Source organism: Equus przewalskii, chromosome 20, assembly GCF_037783145.1.
Source record: "Equus przewalskii isolate Varuska chromosome 20, EquPr2, whole genome shotgun sequence".
In the NCBI taxonomy this organism is placed as follows: domain Eukaryota; kingdom Metazoa; phylum Chordata; class Mammalia; order Perissodactyla; family Equidae; genus Equus; species Equus przewalskii.
In genome coordinates, this window is record NC_091850.1 from 27,504,891 (window position 1) to 27,530,189 (window position 25,299).

A 25,299-nucleotide genomic window follows, 5' to 3' on the forward strand; every position below is an offset into this window, starting at 1 on the left:
CAATCCTAAAATATTTACCCTTCCCTGCCTTGCCTTTCCCACAGGAACCACAACAAAGGCTCTTGCTCATGCCTTCCCCTGGTTCCTTCTGCCTCCTGACCAAACCTGTGCTTCCCCACGTGGCCCTGCATGGCGAGGCCTACCCCCTTCTTCTGAAAATTCTAAGTAATAAAGTCTTCTTTCAATGGCATTGGCTTCTCTGTGTCATCATTCTGTCACCTCTATAAATAAAATCCCAGAGACAATCAAAACACCCTTGCCATTCCAGACACTTAGTACTCACTATGAAAACTCAGGAACCAAATAGCTTTAGAAAATTTACTATTCAAACTAGGATCCAAGTAAATTCAATAAGCAAGGGATACTTGTATTATGTATTCTGAGTCCTTAATACTCTCAAGATTAAGGATGCTGTTGGGGACCAGCAGCTGTTTCCCCAAAGAGGTGGCAGAAAATATATAAGCCAACAGAGCTGCAAATGTGTGAAGCCCCATGCTAGATACTCTCGCAAAGACGTATAAGTCTTCAAAAAGCATGTAAACCGGTTGTGGAAATGACATTCAACTTCCCCAAATACATGTATTTATTATATTACATATGGTAATAAGGGAAAATACAAAATGAATGTTACGTACTGTTAAAGTTCAGAGTAGCAAAAAATCACCAATAATACAAATAAAAGTCAATAGAGAGTCAAGCATAACAACTTAAAGGATATTAGAATGTTCTAGGACCAAGTCCAACTCTGAGGTTCACTTCCATGGTTTTCCTACACAAGTGGGAAAACCCTCCACTTGATAGTTATTGGTATTCAGCCCCTTTGCCTCTCAGGCTGCTACTGCCTCCTTCTTGGAAGCTCTCTCTGACCTAAGCCATCAGTCCCTTAGCTGTGGCTGTTCTTTCAATGGGCCACAATGCCTCTCATACTTCCGTGAAGTTGGAGCATGTCTTCAGTCCACTGCAGATCCACTTCAATGCATCATCTAATAGCTACCTGAGGATCCAGCTGATGCATCCTTGAGGTAATGTTTTTCTGAGAATGCCATACCAAAGCTAGAGGCTAGGCCATATGATTGTGCCTCGTCATTGGTTATTAGTTCATGTTAACAGAGGCCACCGGGGAAACTGATCCAAAAGTCAGCCATGCCAACCAGAACTGGGCCAAGCAAGCAGTGCTCTGGGTTGGCTTTCATTCTGGACTGCAGATGGAATTTTCAGTAAATACACTGTATGTGACTGGATTTTCCTCAAGAACTGGAAAGTTTTCTGAAGAATTCTCCATTTCCCATTAGATGCTAAAAACGTGTTTCCAATTTTGTTTATTTACTTACTTGACTCTTGCATTTGTTTAATGCTTGTTTAGTTGTCCTTTATAAGGCTTATGACAGGAATGTCTGCTTTGACAGGAACCTCCAGGAAGGCGGAGCGTTCTTCATCTGTTACTCCTAAGGTTGCATGCAAGGGAATGAGTGTGGGTTTCAGAATCAGATGTACTTGGCTTTGATTGCTGGATCTGCCCCTCACCAGCTGTGTGACATTGAGCAAGTTACCTAAACCCCTCTGAGTATCTTTTCCGTTCAGCACAATGGTAATAGTCATACCTATCTCACAGGGTTCTTGTGAAGATTAAATGAAATAACACGCATAAATCCTTAGCACAGTGCCAGGTACACTGCAAATGCTCAAAAAATACTCAGTTTTCTAGCCTAGCACTAGCTAACAAAAGCTTTTAAGTGCCTACTATATAAAAAAAGGATATAATGATATGGTTCTTGACCTCAAAGAAACGGTAAAGTGATGTTGTTAAGACATACGGCAATGGCTATGATGAAAGCGTATTAGTCAGGATAGATTAGGTTAAGCTGCAGTGGCAAATAACCCCAACATTTCAGCAGCTTCAAACAATAAAAGTCTCTTTCATGCTCATACTATATGTCTAGCATGAGCAGCTCGGGGGCTCTGTTCTGCTTCATCCTCGTTCAGACACACAGGCTAACAGAGACTCCCACTATACAGAATGCAGCTGGTTGTCTTGGCAGAGGGAGGAGGAGAAGGAGAACTGCACTCTGGCTCTTAAACATACCTGAGTACAACAATTCCATTCATACATCATTGACCAAGAAGAGTCACCTGGCCATCCATAATTTCAAAGGAACAGGGAAGTATAGTTTTCCTGCATGCCCATAAGTAGAATGGAACCAGAGATTGATGAAAGTACTCATGTCTTCCACAGAAGGCATACAATGTGTGACGAGGTCATAAAGAAAGGAAACCTTAAGTTTGCCTTGGTCTCCAGAAGAGCCTCCGTCAGGGAGGTAACTCTTGTGATGAAACTTTGAAAATGAACTACAACTTGCCAGATAGGCAGAGGAACAAGAGGTGTCCCAGACAGAGAGACTAGCATGTGCAAAGTCTTGGAGGCCTAAGAAAGCATGATGGTCTCTGGGAACAAGTTATTCAGTGTTACCAGGAAGGAAAGGGTGATTTAGGAAGAAGTGGGGACTGAGGTTGGACCAGTGATAGATCACATCACGATAAGGAGTTCAGATTTTATCATGCAAACGATGGGGGCAGGCGCAGAAGCATTGAAAGGTCCTGAGCAAGGGAGTGCCAGGATTAGATTATTTGTTCATCTATTCAGTCCACAAATATTTATTGAGTGACTACTAAGAGCGAGGCACTATTCAAACAAATTGAGGATATATTGATGAGCAAAGATGAGGTTGCTGCCCTCGTAGAGTTCAAACCCCAATGTCGGAAAAGGCACTATGGAAGCAGTATGAGGAATGAATTAGAAGGGGTTGGTTGAGATGAGAAGCAGAGAAACCAGGGAAGAGGGCATTGCGATAGTATAGATGAGTAATAACATGGGCCTAAACCATAAACAGCAGCAAGAATGAAGAGTTAAGGACAGATAAGAGACATTGAAAGAATCAACAGAACTTGGGGACAATGAAAGGTAAGAGTAAAGAAGTGGGAGGAGTTATGAATGACTCTCTGTTTTCCTGCTTGGACAACTAGATGAGTGTCAACACCATTCACCAAGACTGAGAATTTAGAAGGAAGAACAGGTTATGAAGAGATGATGGATTTTGTCATGAGTGTGTTAACTTTGATGTGGTGTTTTTCCCACAGGAATTTGGGTGTATCTAGAATTCAAGAGATGTCTATATGCTTAAAAAATATATTTGAGAATAAACAGAAGGGAGCAGAAACAATGGGAGAGAACCTAAATTGAGGGCAAGTGTGTACGTCTTCTCCCTTCCAAGACCATGCTAGTATGATAATAGGGTATTTAAGAACATGTAAGCAGACAACAACAAAGCAAATAAAAAAGTAGATAGCACTCCAACAATTTGTTGCCTCCAGGAAACACACCTCAGCCCCAAGGACAAACACAGACTCAGGGTGAAGGGGTGGAGGACAATACTTCAAGCAAATAGCAAGGAAAAAAAGGCAGGTGTTGCAATTCTCATATCAGACCAAGTGGATTTCAAAATAAGACAGGTAAAGAGAGACACAGAGGGACAATATATAATGATCAAAGGGACACTTCATCAAGAAGAAATAATGCTTATAAATATCTATGCACCCAACACAGGAGCACCAAGATTCGTAAAGCAACTATTAACAGACCTAAAAGAAGATGTTAAAAACAACACAATAATAGTAGGGGACCTCAACACCCCACTCACATCAATGGACAGATCATCCAGACAGAAAATCAACAAGGAAATAGTGGAGCTGAATGAAAAACTAAAACAATTGGACTTAATAGACATATATAGAACACTCCACCCTGAAAGAGCTGAATACACATTCTTCTCAAGTGCACATGGAACATTCTCTAGGATAGACCATATGTTGGGAAACAAGGCAAGCCTCTACAAATTAAAAAAAAAATGAAATAATAACAAGCATCTTCTCAGATCATAGTGCTATAAGGCTAGAAATTAATTACAAGAAAAAAGCTGAGAAAGGCACAAAGATGTGGAGACTAAACAACACACTACTGAACAAGCAATGGATCATTGAAGAAATTAAAGAAGAAATAAAAAAATACCTGGAAACAAATGAAAATGATAGCATGCCATACCAACTCATATGGGATACAGCAAAAGCTGTATTAAGAGGAAAATTCATTGCAATACAGGCACATCTTAACAAACAAGAAAAATCCCAAATAAGCAACCTTAAAGCACACCTAACTGAACTAGAGAAAAAAGAACAAATGAAGCCCAAAGTCAGCAGAAGGAGAGAAATAATAAAAATCAGAGCAGAAATAAATACTATTGAAACGAAAAAGGTAGTAGAAAGGATCAATGAGACAAAGAGCTGGTTTTTTGAGAAGATAAATAAAATTGACAAACCACTAGCCAGACTTACAAAGAAAAAAAGGGAGAAAGCTCAAATAAACAAAATCAGAAATGAAAGAGGAGAAATAACAACAGACTCTGCAGAAATACAACAGATTATAAGAGAGTACTACAAAAAGCTATATGCCAACAGAATGGATAACCTAGAGGAAATGGATAAATTCTTGGACTCCTACAATCTCCCAGAGCTCACTCAAGAAGAGGCAGACAATTTGAACAGACCAATCACAAGGAAAGAGATTGAAACAGCAATCAAAAACATCCCAAAGAATAAAACCCCAGGACCAGACGGCTTTCCTGGGGAATTCTACCAAACTTTCAGAGAGGATTTAATGCCTATCCTTTTCAAACTATTCCAAAAAATTAGGGAAGATGGAACACTTCCTAACACATTCTATGAGGCCAACATCACGCTGACACCAAAACCTGACAAGGACACCACGAAAAAAGAGAACTACAGGCCAATATTACTGATGAACATAGATGCAAAAATTCTAAACAAAATTTTGGCAACCAGAATTCAGCAATTCATCAAAAGAATCATACATCAGGATCAGGTGGGATTCATACCAGGGACACAGGGATGGTTCAACATCCGCAAATCAATCAACGTGATACACATCAACAAACTGAGGAATAAAAACCACATGATCATCTCAATAGATGCAGAGAAGGCATTTGACAAGATCCAACAGCCATTTATGATTAAAACTCTCAACAAAATGGGCATAGAAGGAAACTACCTCAACATAATAAAGGCCATATACAACAAACCCATAGCCAACATCATACTCAATGGGCAAAAACTGAACCCCATCCCCCTGAAAACAGGAACAAGACAAGGATGCCCTCTATCACCACTCTTATTTAACATAGTACTGGAGGTCCTGGCCAGAGCAATCAGGCAAGAAAAAGGAATAAAAGGAATCCAAATAGGGAGGGAAGAAGTGAAACTCTCGCTGTTTGCAGACGACATAATCTTATATATAGAAAACCCCAAAGAATCCATTGGAAAACTGTTAGAAGTAATCAACAACTACAACAAAGTTGCAGGGTATAAAATCAATTTACATAAATCAGTAGCATTTCTATACTCCAGTAATGAACCAACAGAAAAAGAACTCAAGAATACAATACCATTCACAATCGCAACAAAAAGAATAAAATACCTTGGGGTAAATTTAACCAAGGAAGTGAAGGACCTATATAATGAAAATTACAAGGCCTTTCTGAGAGAATTGGATGACGACATAAGGAGATGGAAAGACATTCCATCTACATGGATTGGAAGAATAAACATAGTTAAAATGTCTATTCTACCTAAAGCAATCTACAGATTCAACGCCATCCCAATCAGAATCCCAATGACATTCTTTACAGAATTAGAACAAAGAATCCCAAAATTCATATGGGGCAACAAAAGACCTCGAATTTCTAAAGCAATCCTGAGAAAAAAGAACAAAACGGGAGGCATCACAATCCCTGACTTCAAAACATACTGCAAAGCTACAGTAATCAAAACAGCATGGTACTGGTACAAAAACAGGTGCACAGATCAATGGAACAGAATTGAAAGCCCAGAAATAAAACCACACATCTATGGACAGCTTATCTTTGACAAAGGAGCTGAGGGCATACAATGGAGAAAAGAAAGTCTTTTCAACAAATGGTGCTGGGAAAACTGGAAAGCCACATGTAAAAGAATGAAAATTGACCATTCTTTTTCACCATTCACCAAAATAAACTCAAAATGGATTAAAGACCTAAAGGTGAGACCTGAAACCATAAGGCTTCTGGAAGAAAACGTAGGCAGTACACTCTTTGACATCAGTATTAAAAGGATCTTTTCAGACACCAGGCCTTCTCAGAGAAGGGAAACAATAGAAAGAATAAACAAATGCGACTTCATCAGATTAAAGAGCTTCTTCAAGGCAAATGAAAACAGGATTGAAACAAAACAACAACCCACTAACTGGGAAAAAATATTTGCAAGTCATATATCTGACGAAGGCTTAATATCCATAATATATAAAGAACTCTCGCAACCCAACCACAAAACATCAAACAACCCAATCAAAAAATAGGCTGGAGACATGAACAGACATTTCTCCAAAGAAGATATACTGATGGCCAATAGGCACATGAAAAGATGCTCATCATCGCTGATCATCAGGGAAATGCAAATCAAAACTACACTAAGATATCACCTTACACCCGTTAGAATGACAAAAATATCTACAACTAATAGCAACAAATGTTGGAGAGGTTGCGGAGAAAAAGGAACCCTCATACACTGCTGGTGGGAATGCAAACTGGTGCAGCCACTATGGAAAACAGTATGGAGATTCCTCAAAAAACTAAAAATAGAAGTACCATACGATCCAGCCATCCCACTACTGGGTATTTATCCAAAGAGCCTGAAGTCAGCAATCCCAAAAGTCCTGTGCACCCCAATGTTTATTGCAGCACTGTTTACAATAGCCAAGACGTGGAAGCAACCGAAGTGTCCAGCAACAGACGAATGGATAAAGAAGATGTGGTACATATATACAATGGAATACTACTCAGCTGCAAAACAGAACAAAATCATTCCATTTGCAATAACATGGATGGACCTTGAGAGAATTATGTTAAGTGAAATAAGCCAGCGAGAGAAGGACAATCTGTGTATGACTCCACTCATATGAGGAATTTAAAATTATGGACTAAGAACAGCTTAGTGGATACCAAGTGAAAGGTGGGGTGGGGGGTGGGCACAAAGGGTGAAGTGGTGCACCTACAACATGACTGACAAACATTAATGTACAATTGAAATTTCACAAGATTGTAACCTATCAATAACTCAATAAAAAAAAAGTGGATAGCACTGAACAACATGTTCAACAGAAATGATTGAAGGAAAGCAAACTGATTTCTCAAGGTTCAACCTAAAGTGCTTGCAGAAGGGCTGATTCACCCTCCAAAGAACATTAAAGAAGAGAAAATGACCTTGGAAATTAAAAATGATAACTAACAAAACAATCAGTAGTAAAGGACAATGGTAATGTTGAAGAAATGTCCTACGCAGCATATCAAAAGTCTAAGAGATGGAAAATTAGGAAGTTTAAAGACTTGGATAATCAATCCTGGAGGTCCAACGGCTGACTAATAGGAATTCTAGAAAGAGAAGGCAGTGAGAGAATGAAGGAAATTATCAAGAAATAATACCCCCAAAATGTCCCAGAGTTGAAGAACAAATTTCCAGATCGAAAGGCCCCGTCAAGTACATACACAGTAACCAAAAACAGGCCCACATCAAAGCATATAACTGTGAAACTTCACAACACCTAGGTCATCAACATAAAACTAAAATCTCCCAGGGAGATAAAAAACATAGTTCATATACAAAGGAATGAGAATCATAATGACATCACAGGGTAGATCACAGACCTAAATATGAAAGTAAGACAATAAAGATTCCTGAAGAATCACAAGAAGAATGTCTTTGTGATGTTGGGGAAGGCAAAGATTTATTAAACAAAACGCAAAATGCACCAGTTGTTGAAAAATGAATAAACTGGACTTTAGTAAAATTAAATACACCACTAACAAAGTGAATAAGCAAGTCATAGCCTATGAGAAGATAGCCTCAATACATATAACTGACAAATGACTTGTATCCAGAATATGTAAAGAATTCCTTCAAATCAATAAAAAAGATAAAGGTAATATTTATGAGGTGTTTTTATCGAGGTAACATTGGTTTATAACATTATATAAATTTCAGGTGTACGTCATCATATTTCAATTTCTGTGTAGATTACATCATGTTCACCATGCAAAGATTAATTACAATCCATCACCACACACATGTGCCTAATCACTCTTTTCACCCTCCTCCCTCCCCCTTTCCCCTCTGGTAACCACCAATCCAATCTCTGTTTCTATGTGATTGTTTGTTATTTTTATCTTCTACTTACAAGTGAGATTATACAGTATTTGACTTTCTTCCTCTGACTTATTTCACTTAGCATAATACCCTCAAGGTCCATCCATGTTGTCACAAATGGCCGGATTTCATAATTTCTTGTGGCTGAGTAGTATTCCGTTGTGTATATGTTCCACATCTTCTTTAGCCATTCATCCCTTGATGGGCACCTAGGTTGCTTCCAAGTCTTAGCTATTGTGAATAATGCTGCAGTGAACATAGGGGTGCACGTATCATTACATATTTGTGTTTTCATGTCCTTTGAATAAATACCCAGCATTAGAATAGATGGATCATATGGTAGTTCTATTCTTAATTTTCTGAGAAATCTCCATACTGTTTTCCGTAGTGGCTGCACCAGTTTGCACTCCCACCAACAGTGTATGAGAGTTTCCTTCTCTCCACATTCTCTCCAACACTTGTTATTTCCTGTCTGGTTAATTATAGCCATTCTGACAGGAGTGAGGTGATATCTCATTGTAATTTTGATTTACATTTCCCTGATAGTTAATGATGTTGAACATCCTTTCATGTGCCTATTGGCCCTCTGTATATATCCTTCAGAGAAATGCCTATTCAGATCTTTTGCCCATTTTTTAATTGGGTTGTTAGTTTTTTTGTTGTTGAAATGTATGAGTTCTTTATATATTTTGGATATTAACCCCTTATCAGATATGTGGTTTGCAAATATCCTCTCCCAACTGCTAAACTGTCTTTTCATTTTGTTGATGGTTTCTTTGCTGTGCAGAAGCTTTTTAGTTTGATGGAGTCCCATTTGTTTATTTTTTTCTATTGTTTCTCTTGCCTGGTCAGACATAGTACTTGAAAATATGCTGCTAAGACCAATGTCGAAGAGCATACTGCCTATGTTTTCTTCTAGAAGTTTCATGGTTTCAGGTCTTACATTCAAGTCTTTAATCCAGTTTGAGTTTTTTTCTGTGTATGGTGTAAGATAATGGTCTATTTTCATTCTTTTGCATGTAGCTGTGCAGTTTTTCCAACACCATTTATTGAAGAGACTTTCCTTTCTCCATTGTATGTCTTGGCTCCCGTGTTGAAAATTGACTGTCCACAGATGGGTGAGATTATTTCTGGGATCTCGATTCTGTTCCATTGATCTGTGCATCTGTTTTTGTGCCAGAACCATACTATTTTGGTTACTATAGCTTTGTAGTATATTTTGAAATCAAGGAATGTGATACCTTGAGCTTTGTTCATTTTCTCAGGGTTCTTTTGGCTATTTGGGGTCTTTTGTTGTTCCATACAAATTTTAGGATTCTTTGTTTTATTTCTATGAAAAATATTGTTGGACCTTTGATAGGGATTGAATCTGTAGATTGCTTTATGAAGTTTGGACATTTTAACTATGTTAATTCTTCTAATCCAAGAGCATGGAATATCTTTCCATTTCTTTGTGTCTTCTTCAATTTCTTTCAACAATATTTTATAGTTTTCATTGCATAGATCTTTCACCTCTTTGGGTAAGTTTATTCTTGGGTATTTTATTCTTTTTGTTGCAATTGTAAATGGGATTGTATCCTTAATTTCTCTTTCTGCTATCTTGTTGTTAGCATATAGAAACACAACTGATTTTTGTGTGTTGATTTTGTATCCTCCAACTTTACCATATTCATTTATTATTTCTAAAAGTTTTTTTGGTGGGTTCTTTAGGGTTTTCTATATATAAAATCACGTCATCTGCAAATAGTGACACTTTCACTTCTTCCTTTCCATTGGGATCCCTTTTATTTATTTATCTTGCCTGATTGCTCTGGCTAGGACTTCCAATACAATGTCAAATAAGAGCGGTGAAAGTGGGCATCCTTGTCTGGTTCCTGTTCTTAGAGGGATAGATTTCAGTTTTTCTACATTGAGAATGATATTAGCTGTGGGTTTGTCATATATGGCCTTTATCATGTTGAGATACTTTCCTTCTATACCCATTTTATTCAGAGTTTTTATCGTAAATGGGTACTGTATCTTGTCAAATGTTTTCTCAGCATCTATTGAGATGATCATGTGATTTTTATTCATTTTGTTAATGTGGTGTATCACATTGATTGATTTGCACATCTTGAACCTTCTCCTCATCCCTAGAATAAATCCCACTTGATCATGATGTATGATCTTTTTAATGTATTATTGTATTTGATTTTCTAGCATTTTGTTGAAGATGTTTGCATTGATGTTCATCACTGATATTGGCCTGTAATTTTCTTTTTTTGTGTTGTCCTTGTCTGGTTTTTGTATCAGGGTAACATTGGCTTCATAGAATGAGTTAGGAAGCTTCCCCTCCTCTCCAGTTTTTTGGAAGAGTTTGAGAAGGATGGGTATTAAGTCTTCTTTGAATGTTTGGTAGAATTCACAAGGGAAGCATCTGGTCCTGGACTTTTATTTTTGGGGAGGGTTTTGATTACTGTTTCGATCTTCTTACTGGTGAGTGGTCTATTCAAATTCCATATTTCTTCTTGATTCAGTTTTGGAAGGTTGTATGATTCTAAGAATTTATCCATTTCTTCTAGATTATCCAATTTGTTGACATGTAGCTTTTCATAGTGTTCTCTTATAATCTTTTGTATTTCTGAGGTGTCCATTGTAATTTCTCCTCTTTCATTTCTGATTTTACTTATTTGAGCCTTTTCTCTTTTTTTCTTGGTGAGTCTAGCTAAAGGTTTGTCAATTTTGCTTATCTTTTCAAAGAACCAGCTCTTGGTTTCATTGGAATTTTTTTCTATTGTTTTTTTAGTGTCTATTTCATTTAGTTCTGCTCTGATTTTTGTTATTTCCTTCCTTCTACTGATTTTGGGCTTTGTTTGTTCTTCTTTATCCAATTCCTATAGGTGCACTGTTAGATTGTTTATTTGATATTTTCTTTGTTTGTTGATGTAGGCCTGTGTAGCTATAAACTTCCCTCTTAGAACCACTTTTGTTCTTTCCCATAAATTTTGGCATATTTTCATTTTCATGTATCTCCAGGTTTTTTTTTATTTCTCCTTTGATTTCATTGGTGACACAATCGTTGTTCAGTAGAATTTTGTTTAATCTCCACATATTTGTGACTTTTCCAATTTTCTCCCCTTAGTTGATTTCTATTTCATGCCTTTGTGGTCAGAAAAGATGCTTGATATTATTTTAATCATCTTAAATTTATTGAGATTTGTTTTATGGCCTAATATGTGATCAATCCTGGAGAATGTTCCATGTGTATTTGAAAAGAATGTGTATTCTGTGGTTTTTGGAAAGAATGTTCTATATATATGTACTAAATCCATCTGATCTAATGCGTCATTTAAGGCCAATGTTTCCTTGTTGATCTTCTGCTTGGATGATCTATCCATTGGTGTCAGTGGAGTGTTAAAAGTCCCCCAGTATTATTGTGTTACTGTCTGTTTCTCATTTTATGTCTGCTAATAATTGCTTTATATATTTAGGTGTTTCTATGTTGGGTGCATAGATATTTACAAGTGTTACAGCCTCTTGTTGGATTTTTCCCTTAATCGTTATGTAATGGCCTTCTTTCTCTCTTGTTACAGTTCTTATTTTAAAGTCTATTTTTTCTGATATAAGTATTGCTATCCCAGCTTTCTTTTCATTGCCATTTGCATGGAGTATCTTTTTCCACCACTTCACTTTCAGTTTGTGAGTGCCTTTAGGTCTGAAGTGTGTCTCTTGTATGCAGCATATATATAGGCCTTGTTTTTTTATCCAACTGGCCACCCTATGTCTTTCAATTGGAGCATTTAGTGCATTGAAATTTAAAGTAGCTATGAATAACTATGTACTTGCTGCCATTTTGTTACTTTTTTTCTGAGTGTTTTAGTAGTTCTTCTCTGTTCCTTTCTTCTTCTCTTGCTCCCTTCTCTTGTGGTTTTCTTTAGTATTATGTTTGAGTTCCTTTCTCTTAACTTTTTGTGTATTTATTATAGGTGTTTGGTTTGTGATTACCATGAGGTTCATATGCAATAATCTACATATATGGCAATGTATATTAAGTTGCTGGTTCCTTTAGTTTGATTTCTTTGTAAAAGCTCTACTCTTTCACTCCCCTCCTCCCACATTTTATATTTTTGATATCATATCTAACCTCTTTGTGTGTGTGTGTGTTTGTGTGTGGGTATCCATTACTCTCTTGTCATGGAAATAGGCAATTTTAGTACTTTTGTCTTTTGACCTTCATCTTATCTTTATAGGTGGTTGATCTGCTACCTTTACTGTATTTTTGCCTTTGCTAATGATTTTATTGCCTTTTTTTTTATGATGTTCTTATTCCTATTTGTGGTCTTCTCTTTCCCACTTAAATAAGCCCCTTTAGCATTTCTTGTAAAACTGGCTTCTTGGTATTGAACTCCTTTAGTCTTTGCTTGTCTGGGAAACTCTTTATCTCTCCTTCCATTCTGAATGATAACCTTGTTGGGTAGAGTACTCTTGGTTGTAGGTTTTTTCCTCTCAGCACTTTAAATATATTATGCCACTCCCATTTAGCCTGTAAGGTTTCAGCTGAGAAGTCAGCTGATAGCCTTATGGGGTTTCCTTTGAATGTAACTTGTCGCCTTTCCCTTGCAGCTTTTAGGATTCTCTCTTTATCTTTAATTCTGGACATTTTAATTATAAGGCATCTTGGTGTGGGACTCTTTGGGTTTATCTTGTTAGGTGCTTTCTGTGCTTCCTGTATCTAGAAGTCTGTTTCCTTCCTCAGGTTAGGAAAGCTTTCAGTTATTATTTCTTCACATAGATTCTCTGCCCCTTTGTCTTTCTCTTCTCCTTCTGGGATACCTATAATACAGATGTTAGTGCCTTTGATGTTGTCCCTGAAGTCCCTTAGACTATTCTCATTCTTTTTAATTCTTTTTTCTTTTATCAGTTCAACTTGAGTGATTTCCTCTAGTCTTTTGTCCATTTCGCTGATCTGTTCTGTATCATCTACTCTGCTGTTGAGTCCCTAGTGAATTATTCATTTCCAATATTGTATTCTCCTTTTCTGATTGATTCTTTTTTATATTTTACAATTCTTTGTTGAAGTTCTCACTGAGTTCACCCATTTTTCTCCCAAGATCAGTGAGCATCCTTATGACATTTTGTCTGAAGACTCTGTCAGGTAGATTGTTTATTTCTGTTTCATTAGTTCTTTTTATGGGGTTTTGTCCTGTCCCTTCCTTGGAACATGTTCCTTTGCCTCCTCATTTTGTTTCTTTTTCTGTGCTTATATCTGTGTATTAGGTGGGTCAGCTACATCTCCCGATCTTGGAGAGGTGGCCATGTGTAAGAGATGCCTTATGAGGCCCAGCAGTATGCTTCCCCCTAGTCGTCACTTCCAAATGTTCCAGAGGTGACCCTTTGTGGGTTGCATGTGTCCTTCTGTTGTGGCCAGAGTAGTTGTAAATTGGTTGTGTCTATGGGAGGAGGTGTGTTCAGAGCCTGCCTATGCTGGCATCTTGACACCTCTCTCCAAGCTAATTTTTTTAAATGGTAAAAAGATTTGAATAGACACTTCACAAAATAAGATATATAATTGGCTAGTAAATGTATGAAAAAATACTTAACATGATTAGTCATTATGAAAATGCAAGTGACAACTTCAATGAGATATCACTATTCATCCACAAGGATGGCTAAAATTAAAAAGGCTGACAATTCCATGCATTAGGGAAGACATGGAGCAACTGGAACTCGCATAATTATGAAAAGTGTTGCATCTACTTTGCAAAATTGTCAAACTGTCTGGTAGTATCTACAACCCCAGTATCTAGGAAATTCTACTCCCAGTTGTTTCCTCAAATAAGTGTGTGTGTCCTCGAAAAGACATACAGAATGTTCTTAGCAGCTTCATTCATAGTAGCCAAAATCTGAAAACAACCTAAATGTCTAAAAACAAGAGAATGGATAAAATTTTGGAATATTAAATTGTATAAAAACAAATGAACAGCTAACATTCACAACTCCATGGATGAATCTCATAGACATTTTATCGAGCAGAAGAAGCCAGGCACAGAAAAGTACTGTGTGATTCCATATATGAAGTTCAAAAATAAGTAAAGCTAATCTATGGTGATAGAAGTCAGATAAGTGGTTATCTTTAGGGCAGAGGTGAGGTGGTATTGACAGGGAACAGACACAAGATAACCTTGTGGGTTGGTGATCTAAATGAGGTTAGATGGGTATATACATCTGTAAAAATCTTTCAGGCCATACCCTTAATTTATTTGAAAAGACATTGCATTTTATAAGATTATGCCTGTTTTGAGAAATGTATGCCTATTGACAAACACAACACAGGGATATAAAAGACCACAAAGGAATACCTTCAAAATTCCAAGAGAAAATGGCTGTGAATATCAAATTACAGACCCATCCTAACTTCCAATCAAGTGTGAGAATACATTAAAGACATTTTCAGATGAGCAAGGACTCAAAAATTTTTAACTTCCATGCTCTCTTTCTTTGGAAACTTCCAGAAGGCATCTTCACCAAACACAGGAATACCCAGTGGATCCTGATAACAAGGGGTCTGATCAGAGCAGCAGAGAGGGCTATGGTGGAAGAGCTCAGGAAAGGAAAAGGGGAGAATTGATATGTAATCAGAGATAATTGAACATTTAGGAAAAACTGATAGGTTTGTAACAAATATAATGCAGCATTCAGGAAAAAAGAAAAGAAAAGACGAATAGTTATATTGAAGAATCTACAAGTGAGAATTAGTTGCAATTATTGACTCTAAGAGAAATAAAAGTGATAGAAAATAAATATTATCACAGTCCTCTACTTGGGTCTAAAATGAATAATATTAATATAGTTATAATACTGTAAATGCTGATAGTTTAACAAAAAGTATAAATATCTTAGGTGAACCAGGGAGGGAAGTACAGGGAGATACAAGAGAGCTAAATTCTTATCTATGTTGAAGAGATTTGTTAATTTCAGACATTTTTCTGAAATTGACACATGAAGAACTAGTAGTATAAAATATTATATAAATAAGAGACACTATCAAAAGAAACAGCCAAAGAATTAAAAAGTATTGTCTCCACAGGATAGAAATGGACAGAGGATAAGAGTAGATGGTGTAAGAACCTGGTTTTTGCATTTTAAGCATTTCAAAACTATTTTTTAATACAATTTTTAAGAAACAGGAGAAAATATAGACATATATAAGATTATCCTAGGAGGAAAAGAAGAATAAGAAGCAAAGGATCCTAAGACTTCTGAGGAACATCAACATATAAAAGGAAGAGGAGCCTGCAAAAAGACTGAGACGGCAACACAAAAGAGGTAGGAGGCGAACCAGAAGATAGTGTTCCATGGAAACCAGAGAGGGAGGCATTAACTGAGCTTTTATCTGCCATGTTGCCAACTGTAGGTTGAGACTTTTACTGAGGAGCTATACATGCTTATATCCACTTATAATTATCCTTTACACTGGTAGGCCAAGACCTAATAGTGGTTCTGGAATTACTAGATGCAGAGCAGCAGCTTTTGTCATTGCTTTGCCAGAGTAAGTAAATACATACCTGGCCCTGGGAAAGTTGCTTGAGCCATCAAATTCTCTCCGAAATTGCTCAATTGCTGTGCACCCCTCCCTGACTGCCTGCTTCCCCATCTGCCTGACCTCACCGGCCCCAAAGGCCATGATCTTGGGCTCTTGTTTCAAGGGTAGGATTATGGGACTCTCCTCCCTTGGCTCTCTGTGGATTCCATTCAGATATCCTAATGCTTACTTCATCCTGAGACTCTGTCCTTTACCTCTTGGACTGGATCTGACATTTCTAGGTGGGGTTCATAAGGCTTGCTGACCCCACCTCCTGCCACACATGAGAGGCATAGTTCACAATGTGGGTGCAGCTTCACTTTTCCTGAGATAACAGCAGCCCAACACTCAGAGGGCTGTTCAATGAGCATTCTCTAGTTAAACTCCTTTACAGTTAGACTCTATGGCCATAGGTTGTTTATAGTTACATTAATTGCCTAATTGGAAATAAAAGGTACTAATTCTTTAAAGTAGGAAGGAAGGTGATGAGGGAGGCCATAACAGGACTTCCAGGCTGACAACTGAATGAGCCAGAAAGTTCTAGAAGTGTGGGAAGAAAGTAAAGGATAATCAAGAAAAATGCTATCACGTAGCACTTATGAAATGAAAGACATACCAAAGACACATGTGGATGATCCAACCCCATAGATGACTTGAACAGATAGATAATTATCTTCAAGAAGCAGATTGAATGGGCAGAGTCACTGATGATCAAGGGAAACTGGTTAAATGTAAGCAAGTTGACATGTTATTACAATCATAATGATATTTATGGAGTGCTAGTGCTATATGTTGGGCTGTAAACACTTTATCTTTATTAGCTCACTCAATCCCCACAAAAACTTTGTGAAGTTAGGATTACTAATGTTATTATTACCATTTTACAGATGAGGAAGCTGAGGCAAGAAGAGGATACATAACTTGCTCCAAGTCCCACAGCTAAGAGAGATGGGGTTTGAACCTGGGCAGTAATGGTCCAGAAATGCCCTCACCAGCTTAAACTCTAGTGTGAGGAACACAGATAACAAGCTCTGGACCTATTTCCAGAGCTTTCTGGGAAGCAATCCAGAAATCCCCTCTGTAAGGGATATCTTATAGAGCCTATAACAGAGGAAATAGGAGCCCACTATGGAAGTGAACCCATACACAGGTTCCCAGCTCCTGTGGAGGGTGAAATCCTGGCAGGAAATTACGTAGCCAAGCATACAAGTAGAGACATGGCTACTGTGTAAGACTTACGAAAGTCTAACACTTACCAAAACTGTGAGTACGAAACAAGTTTAGCAAACCTTTCCACACCTCAGCAGACAGAGCCTTGGGTTTTCAATATTGACATCCTGAAAAGTTACTTACCCTGACATAAATTACAGCCTTGAAAAGTCCAATGGTACAACATTCAGGGAGAAAATTTGCAAAATATATTCCAACAAATTAAGCCTGTCATTTAGGGGGATTTGTACCCATTTTTAAGGCAAATTCTTAACAGAAGTACCTAAAGGGGATAAGAAGAGGCCTCCCCACTATGTGCCACTTTAGCATGTGGAATATTTTGAGCTAAAGGCAATTGAGACCCTGTGGGCTTCAGAGAAACTTCTAACTTTCCCTTAAAGAATTTAAATAGGAGGCCTTTCCCATAATAAGAGGTAGTACCAGAAATAAATTTTTATGACCTATCTGCATGGCAAGGCAAACATCTAATTACTAAACATCTCCTCTTCTTATCATCTTGTGAATTACCCTCCTCCCCTCTGAAACCCCAGGCCCCTATCCTATTCCTTCACTCAAGATGGCATAAATAGCTCATTTTACCTTTCTGTCTCTGAACCTCTCATGTATGTGGGGTCTTTGACTCTCTTATGTATATGGGTTTCCCATATGTACCAAATTAAACTTTATTTTCTCCTGTTAATCACTCTCATGTCAATTTAATTCTTAGACTGGTCAGAAGAATCTAGAAGGGTAGAGGAAAATTTCTTCTTCCCCCACAGTTGGCATAGCTGGCAGGATAAACATCCCTGGCTGGACTCTGCTCGCTTCAAAGTTGCTGCAGCTGAGAGATCCTGAGATGTCTGACAAGCACCAACAGAAGGTAAGAGCTCTTGCCCCTCAGTCTCCTGGATCTCCGCCTGCTGCAGGGTCTATTGGAAGCAAGAGTGGGTAAGAGTCTTTTTTTTCTCTTTGCTAAACTTAGATTAGCGGGAGAAGATATTTGTGAAACTAGCTTTTAGGACAAAAGTGATTTGGTAAAGATTTAAGACTACTACTCTTGTTTTCCATTGATCCCATTCCTCCCAGAGATGGTCATTGTTTTCTTTGTCTCTACCAGCCAGAGGATGCATATGCAACTGGCAAGCAGTCAATTAGGCTGTGATCAGAGCTCAGCTTACCCTATTCTATACAAAGTGGAGGGAGGAGGATGGCACATGATTCCCTGTGTTTTGGAATGGCTATTTAAAAATAGGGCCCCTCATAGATACTGACTTTACCTTCTTAGGCTAATTCTGGGAACGAACTTTTTGGATCTTGTAAGGGCTACATCCTTTGCACTCTCATTTAGAAATGCCTCTTGTGTCCATGATTAAGCCATAAAAATGCTTATTGGTTTGAGTCACTATTAAGAGCCTGTTCGTCAATGGCCAGACAATGGATCATCTGAACTGAAAAAATTTCCAAATTGGAAAAAAGAATTTTAGAGAGCTCTTATATTGGTATAATGGCTAGCCATTAAGACTTCCTTAATAAGATGGAAGGACAGAGATTAGAACAAAAATAAAAGTCCACTCAGACCTCTTCCTATTTGCCTTCAGACATTTGTAGATACTGTAAAAAAAAAAAAAAAAATCAGTTGAAAGTACAATTGTCCAACACTTAAGAAGAAAAGGAGAAAAAAAATAATACGACAGCTAGACTTAGGGACTCTGTAATGAGATAAGAGAATAAAAATTTAGACTTAAAACAAAAATCCAACATAAAACCCCCTTCTTAAAATCTAGTCCTGTTTTTTGGTTTTGTGTGTGTGTGTGTATGTGTTTGTGTGTGAGGAAGATTGGCCCTGAGGTAATATCTGTTGCCAATCTTCCTCTTTTTGCTTGAGGAAGATTGTTTGCTGAGCTAACATCTATGACAACCTTCCTCCATTTTATGTGGGGTGCCATCACAGTGTGGCTTGAGGAGCAGTGCAAGGTCCATGCTCAGGATCCGAACCCACAAACCCCAGGCCACTAAAACAGAGCATGTGAACTTAACCAGTACACTACCAGGCTGGTCCCTAAAATCCAGCCCAGTTTTAGCTTCCCTTTTCCTACAAGTTTTGCAGAAAGCACTCCAGCCTAATCTCTAAAAGTATATAATTACTCATGTAAATGCTGAAAGTCAGAAAATGAATTTAGCAAAAGCCCCTGGGACAGGCCATAGGCTCACTTTGCTGGTCTCTATAATCGGGCTCTGCCAGCTTCAGGCCTTCCTGTGCAACATCCTTTGTGGATATATCCTAGAATCCTCTCCCAGGGAATTTGCGTCCCCTGGACAGCCTCCTTTTTACTTCCATTCTAGTGGCCATTCTGTAATGCCCAGTCAAGAGAGGAAAATAAAATTTCATATTGTTCTTCCTTTCCAAATCCAAACCCATTGGTTATTGATCCTTTCTCTCCCAGGGATAGCTATTGCCTTCTTGCTTATCTTGTTTCATGTCTTAAGGGTTCGGCTTGGCTTTCTGCCTGCCTGGGACATGCAAGCTATTGGTTCTTTCTTTTGGCTATCTTTGGTAGTGACTTTAGATCTTGGGAACGTAGTAACCTTTGAGGATGCCTCTTGGGCCCATGGAGTTCTTTAATACTTCCAGAAATATTTACTGTTTGTTCTACTGAAAATTGGCAAGATATTTAAAAGAATTTTTTTTTTGTAGCTCTATGGTCAAAAATTGGAAGCTGATATTCAGAACCTGATAGGAATTTTTTATAGAACTTATTCCCTAAGTTAAAATAAAACTATGTACCCAGAGGCAAAGAAGCAAATTTGGGATAATGTAGTTGAACACATAGATCAACCTATGATGTCACTTAAGTTACAACCCAATTTCTGAGGAATTAAGAGTAATTGTCTTTACCTTTCAAATCTTTGAAAAACTGAAAATGCAACTCTACAGGCAATTCAGATTCCACTCATTTCCCTTCACCAATCCCAAAATCTCCCCCCATTCATCTCAAAAGGCTTGTAACTTCTTTGAGAACTCTTATCTAGACCATCACCAATTCCTAAGACTGAAGAACACAAAAAATGAAAAAAGAGGTAAACGGCTGTAGAAGCACCCTTGTCCAAAGTCTAGCATCTTAAGTGCCTTCTCCACAAATTTTAGTAGAAAAAAGCATTAGCCATCTAAGCAAGTATAGTTAATTTGTCCCATCTCCAGAAACACAGTTTTGATCCAATTGTTCTTTTATAAACTAGTGATATTTGCATTATCATACTCACCTCATGGCTAAAATTTTAAACTGAAAGCTACTTAAGAGCTCTACTTATGCCTATGTATCTGTGTATGTTATATATATGTGATATTTTTCTACCTCCTAATTGTATCAGCAAAATTAATTTCTAAAAGAGCTCTATTTAATTGGCTTAAGGTAAGAGCTTATGTAAATTATTTCTAAATGTAATAAAAACTAACCCAAATGTTTTTCAATTAACATGATATAAAATAATCTTTGGTAAATAAAAGCTTGTTTATGGTTGTTGGTTTAATTAAAATAGGCATGTCTTCAGAGTTATCAGCATCAGATATAATACAGACATGTAACATGTTTTCTACCTGGGTACTGAGTGAAATAACTTCATGTTATGTCTGTTACAAAATTTGTCAGCAAATATTAAAATGACAGCTAACTACTTTAATGTCTCATGATATTTTCATGAATAATCTAAGTATGATTGTTAAGAATAAATAAATTATATAGACGCTAATGAAATAAGAATTTTTTGGTGCAATAATTATATTTTATGGAATGTGTACTTAAAAATATCTTGCAAATCTTTTTGGTAACTTGAAACCTTAGAGTTTTACTAAGTTAAATGATGAGAATTCATTGAATGCCTAGATCATTTCCAGATAGGGTAAAATACTGAAACATTAATTGCAAAACAAATTTAAGTTTACCTACTTTTGACCTCTTATTATAGAGAAACTAGAAGACAAATTTAAGTCTGTTAGTAAATATGTCTTGTGCTTTATTGAGAGACTGTACTATGAAGAAGCATATGTTTCTAGAAATTATGAAATGAACTTATAAATTTGCCAAACTAAAAAATGCTGGTGTGGCAGACAGTTCACAATGGCTCACTTCTTAGTTTTTACTAGAAATTAAGGTCTCTTAGGGTGAGAAATTCTACTTAATATATGTGATTAAAACTATTAAAATTAATCATCTTAGTATAAAATGTGTGCTTCTATTAAAATAGAGGAGAGAAGCATAGGACAAAATTTGAATGTAAAAAGTAATGTTATAGAAGGTTTATGGAAAATAAACCCTGAGAAAAGAGTTTTATGCATAGCCAAGCTGGTTAAGATTGGAATTAATTCAATTAAGTAACTGAGCTTTAATATCAAAAGTAAGCTGTTGCAAAATTAGAATTTGGTTTTCTCTCTGTTAAAAGAACAAGGTTTTCTTGGGCTTTTAGTCTACTCTTGATAGAGAGATTATGAAAGACTTTTCTTCACCTTTGAGTAGTCTGGTTAAAAGGCAGATATTTTATGTTTTATTAAAATAATTTCCTGTGTTGTTTTTATCAAGTCTTTAATTACAAGAGCTAAGGTTTTTCTTACAACTATTTTAACTTTCTGTATTTGCCTAAAAGTCTTTAATTGTCACCATAGTTAAATAGATAACTAAGCATTGTTTCACAGTGCCCTACAATATGATGAATTTTTGATATTTTGACAATCTTCCCAAATCAAATTCTAAGTGAAGTCTTTTTGACCTCTAGCTAACTTTAGATTTTTTCAGAGGATCCCAAAAACATCTCAAAGGATTTCTCCTCTCTACTTATAAAAAGAGGGATATTAAACTAATTAGGCTTATTTAATATGTTAAATTACATGGGAAGCATTGTCAAATAAGAAGTAACATTTAAGCTTTCTTTATGTTGTATCTGTTAGGCATGTTATAAGTGTTCCAGAAATTGTGTGGAATTCCTGGAAATCTGATGTGTCCTGGTAGAAAATGTTATCTGTCATCAAAATTGAGGCTCACACTAAAAGAACTGAATCTGAGTATCAGGAGAACACCCTAGCTGGCTTTCATGCAAGGGCAACAACATAATCTATAAAGATGATGACACATGTAGATCAAGTCCATTCTGCTTCTGCAAAGATTTATCCCCCCTATGGCAGACTTTTCCCATCCTGATATCATTGTAGTATGATAACAGTCTGCTCTTGAGTCAGAGAAATTAAAGTGGGTAAAAAATGGCTATAAATTAAACAAACAGTCAGGGTTATGGGAAACCCAAGACAGTCACTTGGTTCTTCCCAGCTCCCTGGCAAACCTCATTTTTCAGTTTTTTTTATTCCTTCACCCACCACAAGAAGAATTATTTTTGTCCCTAGAGACCTCAGACCTCCTCCTTCTGGATTCCTGGAGCACCTGCAGCTAAATTTCATTCAACTGCTACTTAGTATGGGTTATCAATATGTTCTTGTTATTGGATGTATGTTTTCTGGATTGGTTGAAGCCTTCCCTTGCTACAAGGCTAATGCTTTCACAATGGCAAAAAAAAAACCATTAGTGTGTTTCATACTTGGGGTATACCTTCCATAATCTCCAGCAATCAAGGCACCCACTTCACTGGGTAGATCATACAAGCCTTAATGAAAGCCTTGCAAACTTCTTGAAATTATCATTGTCCCTGTCATCCTCAATCATCAGGCAAGGTCAACAGAACTAGTGGAAAAACTGGACTCAACAGAACAAAGGCTAATTACATAGGACTGAATAAACTGATACATTTTTATGACTCTTTGTCTGAAATATTACTGGTTTTTATCTTTTCTTTTCCAGATAAAGGATTTTTTTCTACTAAGCTAACTATGACTATAGCAAATGGTAAATTATATCTTTGTAAACAGAATTGAACATTTATCTTTTTCTCCCTGCCTGATCCCTCCAGAATTCAGAAATTTAGTGAGTATTCTTATTTCCATGGAAATATAGTTATTTGGATAAGTTCAATTAGAATCTATTCTCCTTGTAACAGGACACAATTGGAAACTACTTATATTACCAAGGCTTTTACTGGGATGTCATATTTGAGAGAGAACCTGCATAGGGTCAAATATGACCAGACAGCTTTAAGAAACTAAGATTGACTATGAAGCCAATAAAGCCCCTCAGAAATATTGGCCTGGTACCTTGCTTATAGGGATCCCAGCAGCCTTACCAGATGAGTGATAAAGGTCACTTCCTGGCAGGTGCAGGAACCTCAGGATATTTTGAGAATCTTGAAAAGAAAGAAATTCACTTAAATCTATGTGTATTGCAGGTGGGTCTGATGGCAGGTCCTCAGCTTGGTTTCCTGGCCTAGAGGGACCTTTAAAAGTTCAATTGGAGATTCCTTATGAAAGCTTTCAGCAAAGCAGATTTTAAAAAGCCTATATGGTCAATTGCTATTCTTGCTAAACTTAAGAAAATAACAAGCCAAGTTTCTTGAAACTAGACTTATTTTACAAACAAATTAGTTTTATAGTGATTATCTTTGATAAAAATGGAGGTGATTTTAGAGAGGAAAATTATGTTTCAATAAGACTATAATACACTTCTGTGGATATTAAAGTCTAGCTGCTCATTGTCTTTTAAGGTTTTGTTTATTACCTGTAAGCTGACCCAGACCCTGAATTCTTCTAGCTTCCTCCAATATTTGGCTACAATCTTCCAAATTAATGTATCCAGTTCTCTCCCACCTTTGATTTGGACTCATTGAGAATTAAAACTGCCCTTTTCCTGAAGCCCTACAAACTGAAGCTGAAATTTGATATAAATTTCAGAGAAATCACCACAATAGCTTATGTATGGACCATCTTTATACCACTCAAAGAAATCATCAGAGACATCCAAACTGTGAACTAGGAAAGTCTATCAGATTGCTACTGCTGGCCCTCACTTGATATGAAAATGCTTCAAGCCAAACATCTAGAAATCTTCCCAACTGGCTACCCTCAGAACTCAGAAACTGGGATCATGGTTACTCCAATCATTAACCATTGTCGGTTTTTTGTTTCCATAAAAATGCAACTCATTAAATACCTGATTGTTTGCGCCATACGCCTAATTTTGGGAGCCTACCTGTACCACCACCTCCTGAAATGAGATACAACTGTTTGACTGAACTGACCTGTCTCAGAACTAAGAGACTGGTTCAACGAGATGGAGCAATCTACTAACCCAACTTGTGGAATGTGAAACTTATCATGAAGTTTCAAAGGCAGGATTGAAGGGGTCAGAACAGGCCTCCCCAAGATGTGCCATTTAGCACGTGGAATATTTTGAGCTAAAAGCATAAAAAAACCTGTGGGCTCAAGAGAAATTTTTACCTCTCCCTTAAAGAATTTAAATTGGGGGCCTTGCCCATAATAAAACATATTACCAGAAATAAATTTTTGTGACCTACCTATACGGCAGGACAAACATTTAAGTACTGATTATCTCCTCTTCTTATCATTCTGTGAATTACCCTCCTCCCTTCTCATGCCCCAGGCCCCTATCCCATTCCTTGGCTCAAGATGGCATAAATACCTCATTTTACCTTTCTGTCTCTGAACCTCTCATGTATGTGAGGACTCTAAACTTCTCATGTGTGTAGGGTCTCTGATTCTCTTGTGTATGTGGGGTTCCTATACACATGAAATTAAATTTGATTTTCTCCTATTAACCTGTCTCATGTCAGTTTAATTCTTAGACCAGCCAGAAGAAGCTGGAAGGGTAGAGAAAAATTTCTTCCTCCTCTACATACCCAAATCTAAGGATGCAAGTCTGTAGCTAAATTTTACTCCAAGGGCAAAGAACTTTGCAGGTGAAGCCAAATGCCTCCTTAGATAATTCAGAGAAACAATTCACACAAAAAGAACTGCAAGCTTTGTTGAAAGGGACTCCTACTGTTTGTTCAGCATCAGCTTGAGAGTCCTCATCCCAAATTGTTCTCAAATCCTGATTTGTTTGAAAATCAATCCAAATGTCTCCTCACCAGCTCCATTCCCTTCTAGTAAAATTTATTAAGCAATAAATTCACATCAAACATTATTCTTTGGGAAACTTCAGAAGAAACTAGTCAAATTCACTATACAGTGAACACCCCAAAGAAATCAAAACATTCCTATTTCGCATTTTTTCATAGGGAGAGCCTCTGAGATCCTCCCCATGTCCCCACCCTGGGACATGACTCCCAAGAAG

General features: G+C 37.2%; 1 long non-coding RNA gene across 2 annotated transcripts in view; it reads right to left on the reverse strand.

The window, feature by feature from the left end:
• Nucleotides 1–623: 623 nt before the first annotated feature.
• LOC103549867 (uncharacterized) overlaps nt 624–25,299 on the reverse strand; it is a 95,297-nt gene continuing 70,621 nt past the window's right edge. The window contains exon 4 of one of the 2 annotated variants that reach the window (XR_011530385.1): nt 624–1,445. This is a non-coding gene — a long non-coding RNA (uncharacterized lncRNA). The remainder of the gene's footprint in view (nt 1,446–25,299) is intronic. The other variant, XR_011530390.1, reaches the window with a different exon arrangement.